The 13,151-nt window shown below is 35.3% G+C and overlaps 2 long non-coding RNA genes across 2 annotated transcripts in view; both read left to right on the forward strand.

The window, feature by feature from the left end:
• Positions 1-8,049, forward strand: part of LOC121076928 — a 28,693-nt gene extending 20,644 nt beyond the window's left edge. Inside the window, exon 3 of the long non-coding RNA XR_005823799.1 lies at positions 7,978-8,049. This is a non-coding gene — a long non-coding RNA (uncharacterized LOC121076928). The remainder of the gene's footprint in view (positions 1-7,977) is intronic.
• Positions 8,050-12,516: 4,467 nt separating this feature from the next.
• LOC121076768 overlaps positions 12,517-13,151 on the forward strand; it is a 41,498-nt gene continuing 40,863 nt past the window's right edge. The window contains exon 1 of the long non-coding RNA XR_005823698.1: positions 12,517-12,591. This is a non-coding gene — a long non-coding RNA (uncharacterized LOC121076768). The remainder of the gene's footprint in view (positions 12,592-13,151) is intronic.

The following is a 13,151-nucleotide window of genomic DNA, read 5'->3' on the forward strand; positions in this document are numbered from 1 at the left end:
TGTAAAATTGAATTGAACCACACAGTGGATAGTAACACATTACAGAATAGAAGAAATCAGCTTTGCCTTTTCTTTCCAATGGTGACATTTTGAGAAGGTTCACAATATCATATTTGATAGGATGGAGAAGGTAAAAGTCTGTAATTGCATCCTACATCTCTTAGTGACATAAACTATAAAAGAAGCCAATATAGAGTCTTATCTTCAACACTGATTTTTAACATGAAAAGTCAGACTTACAGACACAATCATGTTGTATTCTGAAGTACAAGTACAAGTGCCAGAACCTTATTCCTGGCAGTGAAGTTGTGTCCACTATGATATCTTTCTAAACTAAGAACTGCTGGTGCCATGTATGATTTTGTATTCTTTTGTAAGTTAAAAGGAGTTGCATATAGGTTAGAACAGTTATAAATGAAATAATAAGATTACAATAATAGCACTACTTACTTTGTATTGTATTTTTGCAAATGCTTTAAAAACAAAGCAAATGTTACTATCCCTACATTACAAAAAAAGGGACACAGAGAAGGCAATAAACTGTCCTAAACATATCCAGGAGTATACAACAGCAGTCTCCAGTGTCGCAGTATATTCTCTATCAATTTTTGTAGCAAGGCAGAAGGTGTCTGGATTGGTGCAGGGATAATAGACTCAATTCTGTAAAGCGCTAAGTGACTTTGAGAGAGAACTTAACCATGCTTCCATCCTATTCTCATGGAATTAGATATAATCTCCTTTGGATAAGAGGAAGCTGAATTAAAAATATGTCAGAAAAGCCAAAAGGTAAAATTCTTAGTAGGGAGAAGCAGTCTTAGATGTTTTAAATATTGCAATTTATGAGAAGTATATTGTTATAATATTGTTATAAAAGTGAAATTGTTGTTGTCATTCTCTATGTAACTATGATTTCTTACTCTGCCTGTATCTGGTAAAGGCTTCCAGCTTGTACATCAGGCTTCAGTCCCCACTCTCTCACTTCATCTAACTCCCATCGGAGTACTGCATACAAAAGAGCCAAAAGATAACAGCAGTATATCACACTGTTTCAGAAGTACTTCTGCATCCATCACGTTGAGATTTCTTTTTTATATGAAGAAGATACTGCTATAAATTCTGCTGCAAGAAAATACATGAAGATAGACAGAAATGCAATGAAAAACTCATCCTGAACTACTAGAGAGCTAAACTTTAAAGTAATAAAGATCAAAAGCTATCCGCAAGAACTCAATGACTAGTTGCACAGCAAGCAATTAGCAATGGTAACAGATAGAAATTAGTTCAAGATAACAATGCTTAAAGTTGATATTTTTTCTTCCTGCAGTTCTTGAAAATGGATTTTTTTTTTCACATCACAATTAATACCAGAAAGCAGCAAATTTCTTTAACAATCAGAATTTTTAAATATGCCTGTTTTAAAAACTAATATTTTAAATAATTCAGGATGATGAAATTCCAATTTAAAAAAAATAAATAGAAAATATTTTGACACTTCTTGAAACCTAGATAAATGCTGCTTCTTTCTTCAAGAAACTAATTTTCTTCAGGAAAATGAGAAAACCATTTGAAAACCATCCCAATATTCAGCTAAAACCAGTGTCAATCTAGAAGTCAAGAGTTCTGTGTAATGTAAGAATTAATGACACATCTCCTGAAGAAAATGGTGTCCAAAAGTTAATGTATAGCAAAGATCATATAGCAAGATCTCCAGGATGGGAGGACCAATGAACAGCAGTTTTTATGTAGGATTATGCAAGAAAATGTAGCTCAGACAGGCTGGTCACTGTGACCAAATTTAATGTCTACTAAGATCTGTGGAGTAGTTTCAGTACAACTGAGCACTTCATACTACCAAAGATATGCAGATCCAAATCACAAACTTAAAAAGTAATGGGGTAAGATTCTTATTTACCAAAGCGGTTGCTCCTAACTACTGTACCTGAAGCTATTTTATATACTTCATTAGATTTTTTTTCCTGATTCATGAGTTATCTGACGTAATATTAGAATATTAATTTTTAACTTTCTTGTGGGTTCCATAGGAAATCCTGCTCTGTTACTTCATGCACAAACATTTGCTTTAACTGGTTTATTTGGATTTATCTAAACACTCTCAGAATGAAGTGATTTGCTGGCCTGAATGTTAGTGTTGTATATACTTGAAGCAGAAAATCTGCATTTAGTTCAGCAGTATCAATATGTAGGTACTGAAGCAGAAGGTAGAAGCAGCATGGGCACCCATGGAGAATAGAGCACTTTTGCAAACAGTGTCACATTTTTTTGAAAAATACATCTGTTTTGCTCAATTGACACTCCATGATACTGCAATTATGAGCCATATGTGAGTGTGGTAATTTGGGAAGATAAATTAACATTTTAAAATCAAGACTTGGTGATGTTTATATCATTTTGAGACAGCTTCCATAAAGATGAAAGGGAATTCCCGTCCTTTTAGGACAGGATCTGTCCTAACTGCCATTAGATACTTTAAAAGAACTGTACAGTGTCTGTTGCTTCAAGATAAATCCCCAGAAGGAGTCCTGGCAAATTCAGAGTTCTTGTTCACAGCATGGCCTCTGAGCTGGGTTTGATCATTGTTCTACAGCTACTGTAGCCACAGATTAGGCTCCCTCCTTACTTCTTTTTAAATGTTAAGGTACAGTCTTAGCCCCACATGCCAACAGGATGCCTACTGCAAAGTCAAGTTGGACCTGACAAGTGAAATATTAAATGTTTGGAATAAATTGCAGCATTAATTTATTTACTTATGTTACTTCAATAAATATTGCATTTCTGAATTGGGAATTTATTAATTCTTTAATAAAATGATGAAATAATCCAAAAATAGGCTGCAATCAAAATTGTAATATGAAAGAAAAGTGGAAAAAAGAAAGTGTACTGGTGGTATGTTGTAGTCAAAACAAGTAGTTTAAATTGCAAACAAGTGGCAGATAATTGAGAGTATTTGCATGTGTGGATAGATGTTCAAAACTAAACTTTTGAACTCTCAAACAGAAGTCTGGTGTCCAATATGGGCTGGTTGTAAATTTTGGTAACAGCTAACCAAACAGACTAAACAAAAGTGGCAAATTCCAAATCTTCCAGCTAATAAAGAAACATAACACAGAACCACCAATTAGGAGGCTGAGCATGCATTGTGCGTCTGCTATTGAAATTGGGCAAAACAAGTTCTCAAAAGCTGGTGACTGAATAAAGGATTCCTGAAGAGAATAAATTGTCTTAGAAGTTTAAGATCTTGTCTGGAAAGATCATGGAGATCGGAGATCTGCATGGATGCAGAGAGCAATGTCAGGGGATGCCCAGGGACTTTGTCCGCAACACCTGAGACAGATAACTCTGAGCAGCTGCACAGCAAAGATTGATGTGACTTTCTGCCTGGCCTCGCTGAACTAGCAGTGGCCTCCCTGCTGGGAAGGAAAATTAAGATCTCATGAACGTAATGCTGGGGAGGGAATGGGAAGGGCGTGTGGGATAACCGGGTAGGCCAAAAGCTCTTAGTTGTGTTGCTTCTTAAATAAACCCTGGTATCCAGATCCACTACAGGTTATCTTTTACTGTGTTTCACCCATGACATGGTAACAGGTAACTGAGAAGGACAAGTTAATACTCATTCAAGTTAATACTCATTCCTTTCTGCATACAAAACCAATTGTCAGAACTTTCATGGTGCACTGAAAGTGCTTTGAGACAGCGGTGATACAGGAGGTTTGTCAAAAGCTTTCATGATTATATTTAAGAAAATAACGATAAATTTTTATGAAACAGGCTGATTTTATCCAGCTTTACACCAGCCTCAACTGGGTCTAAAAAATACAGGATGCAAAGTATTCCATGTAAGGACAGAAATGTTCCCTACAGTGTATAGAAGCTGAGTAGGTGTTTGAGTAGAGCTAGGAATGTAGCTATTCATCCTCTGTTGCTTTTTTATAACTCGATCTCTGTTTCAACTTTTGTAGTTTAAGCCATGGTAAGTATGTGTTCATTTCAAGATAAATGAAATACATATTCAAAAACATTTATTATGGGTAAAGGATTTAGAATACAAATTTGTTAAGAATACTGGTTCCTTGTCAGCCACAAACTATGCTGTATTAGAGCACCATATAGTTTATTTTTACATGGTGATTGCTGCCTACATTCAGTTTGATCTGTGAGATAGAAGTGATAGAAGTAGGTGTCCTGTGGGGCATGAATGGCATAATCTTTGTCTATATGGAGGAGTGCTAATATGGGTCTGATGGGAATGGGGCCTGGTATATCATCACATGTTGCACTGTGAAAAGACTTTAAGGATTCAATTAAGAAAGCTTTGTTACTTTGCAAAGAACCTTGCACTTCTGAATTCTAAATACGGAATAAATCAGGTGTTCCAATCCTGTTACCATACATGTAGAAGAAAAATAATATACTCTGTGATATAGGTCTTCAGCATAGATATTTTTATCCAAGGTTGCATTTTAATTTAAATCCTGTTATTGTATTTAGTGTGGATCTTTCTCACAATAACAAGACAATAAGTCTGCATTATAAAGCAGTCAGGTAGAATATTTAAATTATCCTTAAAATATGTGGAGGAGAAAACCATCATTAGAGAAAAATGAGAGCAAATACAAACCTACAATTTATCATCAGTCATTTATTAGGATGTCATTATTCATTTTCAAAGAATTGATTGGAGATAATGCCAAAATATCATACAAATCATATAGCAGCATTACAGGTTAAATTTACTTGATCAAACTTCATTAAAATGATGAAAAACTTCTTAATCCAGGACTGTCTTTGCTACCTTTTCTACCTTTTCCAAAACATTTTTTCCAAGCTGAAGCTATCCTCTTGTGAGAGGGTCTTCAGAAAATTATTTCCCACTATAGTTTTCTGCCGCCTGCATAGGAAACATGTTCTGGATGTGACCAGAACTCAGCTTGCATTACATCCATTCCCTCAGTGAAATACCATCCTCAAGTGCTATATGAACAGCATAATTTAAGCTGAAAGCATTTACAGCTGAGATTTCCTGAGGTTTAGGAATTCACAACCTGCAGCTCAAGAGCACTTGGTGCCTAATCTCTAGATGAAGCTGAAAGCCAAAGGGTCATCTTTCCCTGACAGTAACATAAGTAAGTAAAAGTTGCTGCTCTCTGAAGGAAGGCAAAGTGGAAGGACACGAAAGAGCCTTTCATTTGGAGCTCATTTGAAGGAGGATAATCTAATTTCCACTTTGACAAACTGATCCTGGAAATGATATGGAAAAGAAAATGGAAAAGTTACACCTTTAAAATCAATATGAATTAATTGGGACAGTATCTAGCTAGCTGTTAGATTTTGTCTGCATAAAAAGTAACATCACAACAAATATAAGAGAACACCAGCACTAGAGTCTAAAAAAATGTTTCACTATTCCATTTGCTCTCTTTCAGATCATATTAGCCAGCAAATACATTCCTACCAGGTGACTATTCACAGTGGAGTAGGAGATTTTTCTTTCTGCTACTCCCCAAAGAGGTTCTTTGCTGCAATAATAACCTAATAGTTGTTTTACCTTTTGCAGACATGGATTAAAACTTCAAGGGGCAAGTGGGAGCTAACTCCCAGCTGGACATTTCATTTTGATTGGGCTTAGGCCAAATGGGCTGATCTTGGAGTGATAATCAGAAAATACCCCTTGTTTTGTCCATGTTCTGGAGAGCCAACTGTCAGTCCTTCACACACTGGAATTTCAGTGGACTACTAGCAATTGTTTCCCAGTTACCCTTCAAAGGAGTGACAGTGTCTTACAGTGTCTGACTTTATTTCTTGCATAATAAACAATATTGACAGGTATATTTGCAAATTCTTAAACACTGTGGAATCCCACTGACAAAACCTGTAGTTTACCATTTCAGTTTGAAAGATCTTTAGACAAGATAGTGATTTTATACCTTCCAGCCTTAAGCTGTAGAAAAAGTCATCCAGTTATCTTTGTCATCTCCTTTAAAAAGTCAACATTTACCAGTAACAAGTGAACAGTGACCCTAATCATTAAGACTTCAATCACCAGTTCTCCAAAGGAGGATGAATTTTACCTAAATGATCAATAGTTGCTTTTCAAATTTTTTGATACTGAGTTCGGGAAAAGGATTCAGAGTGTGTTTGCACGGCTATGGTACACAGTAAATATGAATTTGTTCACATGCTTTATATGGAGAAAATCAGTAATTTACTATCTCTTTTGTTACAAAGTCAAGATATTTGGAGCATCTTTTGACTGTTGAAATATAATAGCATATGTCTGTTCATGTCAGTTCTTCAAGTATGACTATAAATATAAAAGAAAGAAATGTAAATGTTTATCAGCATGAACTTGATGTTCAGTCTATACACACATCAAATACAAGATTTTTCTTTGTCATGTTGTTATGCATGTAAACTCCTTAATTGTGCAGTGGTCTGTGACATGAACTGGACTGTAGAATTGTGGGTTGTTTCTCATGTGTGGTTTTTTTTTTTTTTTTTGGTGTGTTTTTCACCTCATAGGTGAATACCATTTCATGTAGGCAGGGTTCTGTTGGAAGATAAAGAAAGCAAGTAATGTATTTGTCTATTCCCTCACCTATCAAGGCTTCCTATACAAGTTTATTAATATTTCATTGTTTCTTTAGCAGAGTTCTTTCCACACTTCTGTGTTCTGTCTTATTTACAACTAAGGAACATGGGCTCTTTCATGTTATTCATTAACAGACATTTATTTGACAAATGCTGGATTTTTTTTTTTTTTTTCAGGCAGAACTTCAGTGCTGCAAAGACTTCGCTGGCTACTTGGTTTAAGGGTGTTAATGCAACAGGAGGAATACTTGAAAGTCTTCCATCTGCATCCAAGGCAATTTTTAAAATCCATATTTGAATATGAGTAAGCCATTCCCTTCATTTCATGGTAGGAAGAAATGATACATTTTAGTCCAGAATCACAGTCTACTGAATGTATACATTATCTGGATGAAAAGAGGTGACCCTGGTCACGGGGATATGGTTTAATTATTCAGAGCAGTAACAAATACACTACAGGATATCCAAGATGATGTTCAAATCACAAGTGAATTGCATACTACATGTATTATAGCAACTGAAGGAGCTAGTTACTTCTGCAATATGAGAATAATGACGTATGTTTGCTTTGTCATTGGCAGTGAAAACTCTTAAGTATAGCTGGCAGATCTTCACCACACACATTTGCAATGGAATTACTTCAAGAAAAAAAAAAATACTTAGAAAGCCCTCAAGAATCAAGTTTTAAATATTGGTTGGTGGGCATCAGTTGCCATTTTTCGTCATAGTTACATGCTATTTGCATTGCCTAACTTTTTTTTTTTTTTTTTTTTTTTTTTTACTGGTAACCAATTCTTTTAATGGGTGTTAACTTCTGTCATAAGGCAATGGTACGAGCCATAAGAATTGCAGAACTGATATGTATGATTTTAATTTCATGACTTTTGTATATCAGTTTACATCAGTTTTGTATATGCATTTTGTTACTCTATTAATACCTAAAATAGTAATGTTTCAATGTTGGTAAAGAACACTGTATGCTTTTAAACAAATCATTCCTTCCTTGTGATACAGAGGGATACTCTTGACTCAGTTCTCAGCTCATCCCTATAGTGACCAGAAAGAAAAGCTAACCCTAAACAAGCTTACTAATACGTTATAACTCAAAGGGCTGTGAGCTGTATACTCAAGTCAGACATGCAGACAAACAGTGTGTGTGCTGCAGTGGGAAGTAAATGCCTTCTAGCAAATATTTTCCTAAGTAACCCAGTGATAATTCCATACACGTATCATGAGTCTTACTTAATCAAAACAAAACCCCCAACAACTCTGAACTATGTATTTCATAATCAACCAGCAGAACTCTACTGTATGTGTTCATCTTGTCTAAATGCTAAACTAAACGCAAAACTTCTGTTCTCTGACTTCCAGGAGCTAGGCTGAGCAGTGGGGGTTTCAATTAAAAACCACAGGAAAGGAAAGGAATATGTCAATAAAACCACAGACTTGTAAGTACTGCATACTAGTTTGCAAACAAACACAGCAAGCGTTCTCTGAGTATGAGTCTATTACTGTAAATTTAGACTGAATGCATGATGTTGAAGGTGACTGTCCCAGCATGATCTTCCTTCATTTCATGTATAGTGAAATGCTCTCTAGCTTTATGTTCAATAGCTTGATATAGTCAGTCTGCGATGAGACTATTACTAATGGATGAAAATGCCATGAAGAGGAGAATGGCTTCAGCCAAATTATCAATGTTTTGTTCTATTTCAAAAGAAAATGAGAACTGTAGAGGAGAGAATAGAAAACAAAAAAAGAGAAAGTTGTGGACTGATTCTAAGGCAATATCCTGTATGAGATTTTAAATGTAGACTCACTTGAATAAAAATGTAAATGCCATGATTTGCATTATAAAGCTTTGCTAAATAATAACTGTCACTAAAGCAGATTATGTTGATAATTAATTAGTTACAGACTGGGTACAGTCACTTTTAAAAGGGTTTCATTAGGGATCAGATGTTCTATAGTGAAGAAATCTTGACTAAGAGTAGCGAAGGTGAAAAAAATTATACACAATTTAAAATTCATAGAAAAATGTATACTCTAATGCATTTTTTTAAATACAGTGCACCCTATGGTGCTTTTATTACTTTCATATTAAAGAGAGGAACCACTAAGAGAAAAACAATGTAGTTTACCTAATTAAGTGAGAAAAACGCAGCTTAAATTTAAAGAAGGTTAATAACTAACATTAAAAATATTAGCTTCAAGTTATGTTTGAACTGTTAATAAAGTGAACTCACTGACTGTTCAAGTATTACAGTTATGTCTCAACTAATGAAGAAATGGAAAGGGGAGACCTAACAGCATAAGTGCACAAATATTCAGCTGATTTTTATTTCACTTCAACAGTAATTTCTTTCTGCAACTCTTTCCTAAACAGTAAAAACCCCACAAAAGATAGAAATGACATCAGCTTTGAAATTTGATGCTGAGGTTCTTCAGCTATGTAGAGGCTGAGCTACCAATTTAGTAGAGGTTTTCAGAGGTGCTCAGGACTGACCTAATTCTGCTGCTTTAAAAATATATTGTTTATTACCATTGTTTTCAACAGGAGGAGAGTCACACAAAAGCTGAACACATTTTAAATGTCTGTGTTTCATCATACTCCCCAAAATGCACAAGCAAATGGCTAATACCGATGTTACCGATGTATGTCAGCCTCCTATCAGAAAGTTGCAGTGAGGTCATGTTCTAATGACTTTTCACATGCTTGGTTTTTTTTAAATTGTGAGCTGTTCTGTCCAAATCAATGTGAAAGTCTTTGCAGGACATTTGAAATGTCAACACGCCACATAAATATAAACAGGTGCCTGACAGTCACTGAAAATTAGAACCCTGCAATGTATGTGTTAAGATTATGTGGGATCAAGGATGTGGTGCCATAATCCAAGGAGTAGTTGCTATTTTATGACTGTGAAGCCTAAGTATTTGAAGAAATGATGCTAGTGATTCTGGACTAAATCCTATTTAATCTGGGTTCTGAAGATGCTTGATGCCAGTAAAAGAGATCTCAGGCTGTAAGAATGGTAAACAATAGAGATGGCAGAATATATATCTACATCATTCAAAAAAGAAAAGTGCACACTGTACATAAAGGTAGAGCTATGAATGTGTCTCCGTGTGGATATCACAGTGTGAGTTCAGATCTCTGATGGTTGAAGTCTGCCGTTAGCTGACTTAGCTGAAAATAGCCAGATCATTTAGTCTGAGATGTCAAAGATAACCACAAATGATGGTAACTGGATCGCTCTCCTGTGTGCTCTTAGTTACAGGAAATTAATTTCTTCTAAATATGTTGATGCAAACAGTCAGCTTGATTCAGAGGGAACGTGACAGTAGGAAAGGGTGCTGCAGAGCCTAAATTAACTCCCCTTACTGACCATCCCCAGCACTCTGCCCTGAGAACTTGCTCTCCACATAACTTCCCCACAAAATTTATGGCTACTGCTACTTTATGGCTGCTCATTTTTTTTTTCCACTGAGCAAGTATAAAAAGAAGGACTGGGAAAAGGTCTGGAAAGGAGATCAGGAGCAGTTTTAAGGGGGAGACAGCAGGGATGAAAGGAAAAGACGAAGAAGAAGATTCTACACCCATGGGTGATGTTCTGAAAAATAAATTAGTCTAATAGTTAGAAGCATGGAAAGTTTATAAAGCCTGCTTCAAATAGGGAATTGTGATTCAACTATAGTTTAATGATTATTTTGAAGAGCATGGAGTCATATATTCTTTCATTGTGTATTTGTTTTCTACATGTGGTAAACATTTCTGGTATACAATACCATTGTGAAATCCTGGCTTTATACACAGAGGTGTATTAAAATATACAGCGTACACTTTTAGAACTATCTCATTTGAACTCGTCACTCAGTACGATTAACTGTCAACAGAATCCCTAGTGGAGATGGGTGCTGTATGATGGGTAGATTACAGGATAGTATTTAGAATCTGCATTTAGCTCTGTTTCTTGTAAAAGCTTTGGATAGGCAGATGTTTAAATGGCATAATTCTTAAGTGTGTAAAATGTTAATTAAGTTTTCCCGTTAAACTCAGTGGAAAATCTCCTGTTGACTTAAATGAGAGTTGAATTAAGTAAGCCCTTTGAAATAATATGTAAAAATAGCTACTTCTGCTCTTCATCATCCACTTTCTCACTCACCTGGCAAAGGATCCTGGAAGGTATTGAGTATTCTATGTAATTATTAAGTGTAATCAACTTCCACTGAATGCTAAGCTCCTCCAAGAATTTTCCATCTCCATGCTGGATTAAAACTTTGGTTTGCCTCTTTCTCACCCTGAGAAAGAAGTAATGGAAAATAAAAACAACAAGAAGTAACAAAGGAAACATAAAATGAAGGATTTTTACACAGTGGAAGGTAGATAAATTCCTAGTGTAATCAGCAAGATATGTGAGAGAGACAAAAAAAGATGTAATATTCTGAACTTTATGTACCTAGTGTAGCATCACTCGTTTCTTTTGCAAAGGCAAAAAACTATTTCAGAGACATGAGTATAACCCTGCAGAAGATGGCTGGGAAAGACCATGCTAAACAAAGAATACAAGGTCAACTAATTAATTTTAATTTGATCAACTCACTTTTATGAATGCACTTCACTGTGATTATTCAACTGATTTTTGGATGACAGTTATGATGAGTGAATGATAATGAATATGTACCACTTCAGAATCTAAAGGACAAAACACTTTAGTATGTACTCTGCATTAATAATGGGAAAGATAACCAGCATTCAAGAACTGGGATTCAATGTGTCTTAGAGTTCAAAGAACTTAGTTTGTACCAGGCTATCAAATTGCATTTACATCATGTAGCTGTAAACTTGTAGGTCATTGCAGTTCTTACCTTTTCCTTTTCTTCCTTTGCTTCCTTTCATGTTCTCAAGGGACTCTGAAGTTATATACATGAATGAGCAAAATAAAGCATCAGATTCCAGAGGGACTATGGAGACATACTCAGTATGTGAACTAGCTGTCTGGCTGAAACCCTGTGGTGTATAGCAGTCCAAATTGTGCTAAAATTCACTTTTTTCACAGTTCCAATTGTATTTTGTGGTATTATGAAATGGCTATCCTTGCCTGTCTGCTGCAGTAAAATGAAGGCAACTGCCACCAGGATTCTATCAGAAGTGCAATTGTCCTTTCATTTATCAGACATCAGTTCTGGTACTCCTGATCTTCTGAGACCCTATTCTGAAGTATGGACTGTCAAAATTAGTCTTCCCAGACATACCACGAGGGTAATCCCAAAGATTTACTGAACATAAAATCTCCAGGTTAGGAATCCAGAGCAAAGCAGACTTTTGCGTTGCATTCAAATGAAGCCTCGTTTTGCTCTTTTTTAACGTTAAATCTCTTAAAACTAACATCTATTACCCTTGAAGTCAGGATGGGTAAATTACTCAAAGATTTTTTCTACAGAATTTCCATGCCCTTTTTCCTGAATGCAATTACAGTAATGATTAGAACAAATGCAGAGCTGCGGATAAGCAAATGTGTAATTCAAATTAATGTACCTGGTCAGAACTAGGATTTCTTATTCTTTCATTCTTTATAAATGGAACAGAGATTCTATCTTCTTAAGCCTTTTTGCTCTTCCATATTTCACAAATGAAACATTTAATTTAAATAATACCAAAATGACATAAGTTTTGAAAACTTTCATTTGGTGTTTTTGGATTAAACTATTCTTTGGATAGTTCCTGAGTTTTTTTCTAAATACCATTTACCACTATGTGGTAAAATCTACCTGGCTATATAATTTTGTGTTGTGTTGCTTTTGTAAAGTATGTAAAATACTGTGAAGCTGTAAAATGTAAAGGTATGTAAAATTCTGTAAGATGTAATATAAAAGCTCATTGTTGTTCTTCTGTTTTAATTTCAGATCATTTTGCATTGGCTTCCACTGACTTTGAATACCACTTCACTTTTTTCCCCGCTGTAATCATTCTGCAGAAGCAAAAGTGTGAGTAATAAGAAAAAAGCAGTGTTTGACACTCTGCACAGGTATTCCTAGGCCTGCAGACAAGTAAGTAGTAATCTTCAGTCCATTTTTTGGATGTACATACAACCCATACAGCCCTCTCTTCTCCTTTTGAGAGGCCTAACTCTTCTAGATCAATCCTAAATTGGAGTGCATGTTAATTATACTGGCTAGTAGCAAGAAACTTTTTTTCCAGAAACATTAAATCTATATCCACAACGTACTTTAGTGGTAGTTAATGATACTTGTTGTAATTACTGTAATTGCAATTGCATTCTGAGATCAGTTAAAAGTATTCTGGGTTCTGAGGCTAAAGTATGCAAGAGTGCCTAATAGCTCTAAAAGTACAAAAAACTGGAGGATGAAAATACTGCCTTGGAATGTTATATTTTCTGTGTATAACTATTAAAGTGGTTTCTTTTATGGAAGATTTTGTATGTAACCTGCTTTACCTATCTACCAGAATCACATTTGTTGTATTTTTAATACATATATATTCCCCTTATTTACAAAAGCTACAGACTTTTTCTAGTCTGTGGAGC

Source organism: Cygnus olor, chromosome 12, assembly GCF_009769625.2.
Source record: "Cygnus olor isolate bCygOlo1 chromosome 12, bCygOlo1.pri.v2, whole genome shotgun sequence".
Classification (NCBI taxonomy): domain Eukaryota; kingdom Metazoa; phylum Chordata; class Aves; order Anseriformes; family Anatidae; genus Cygnus; species Cygnus olor.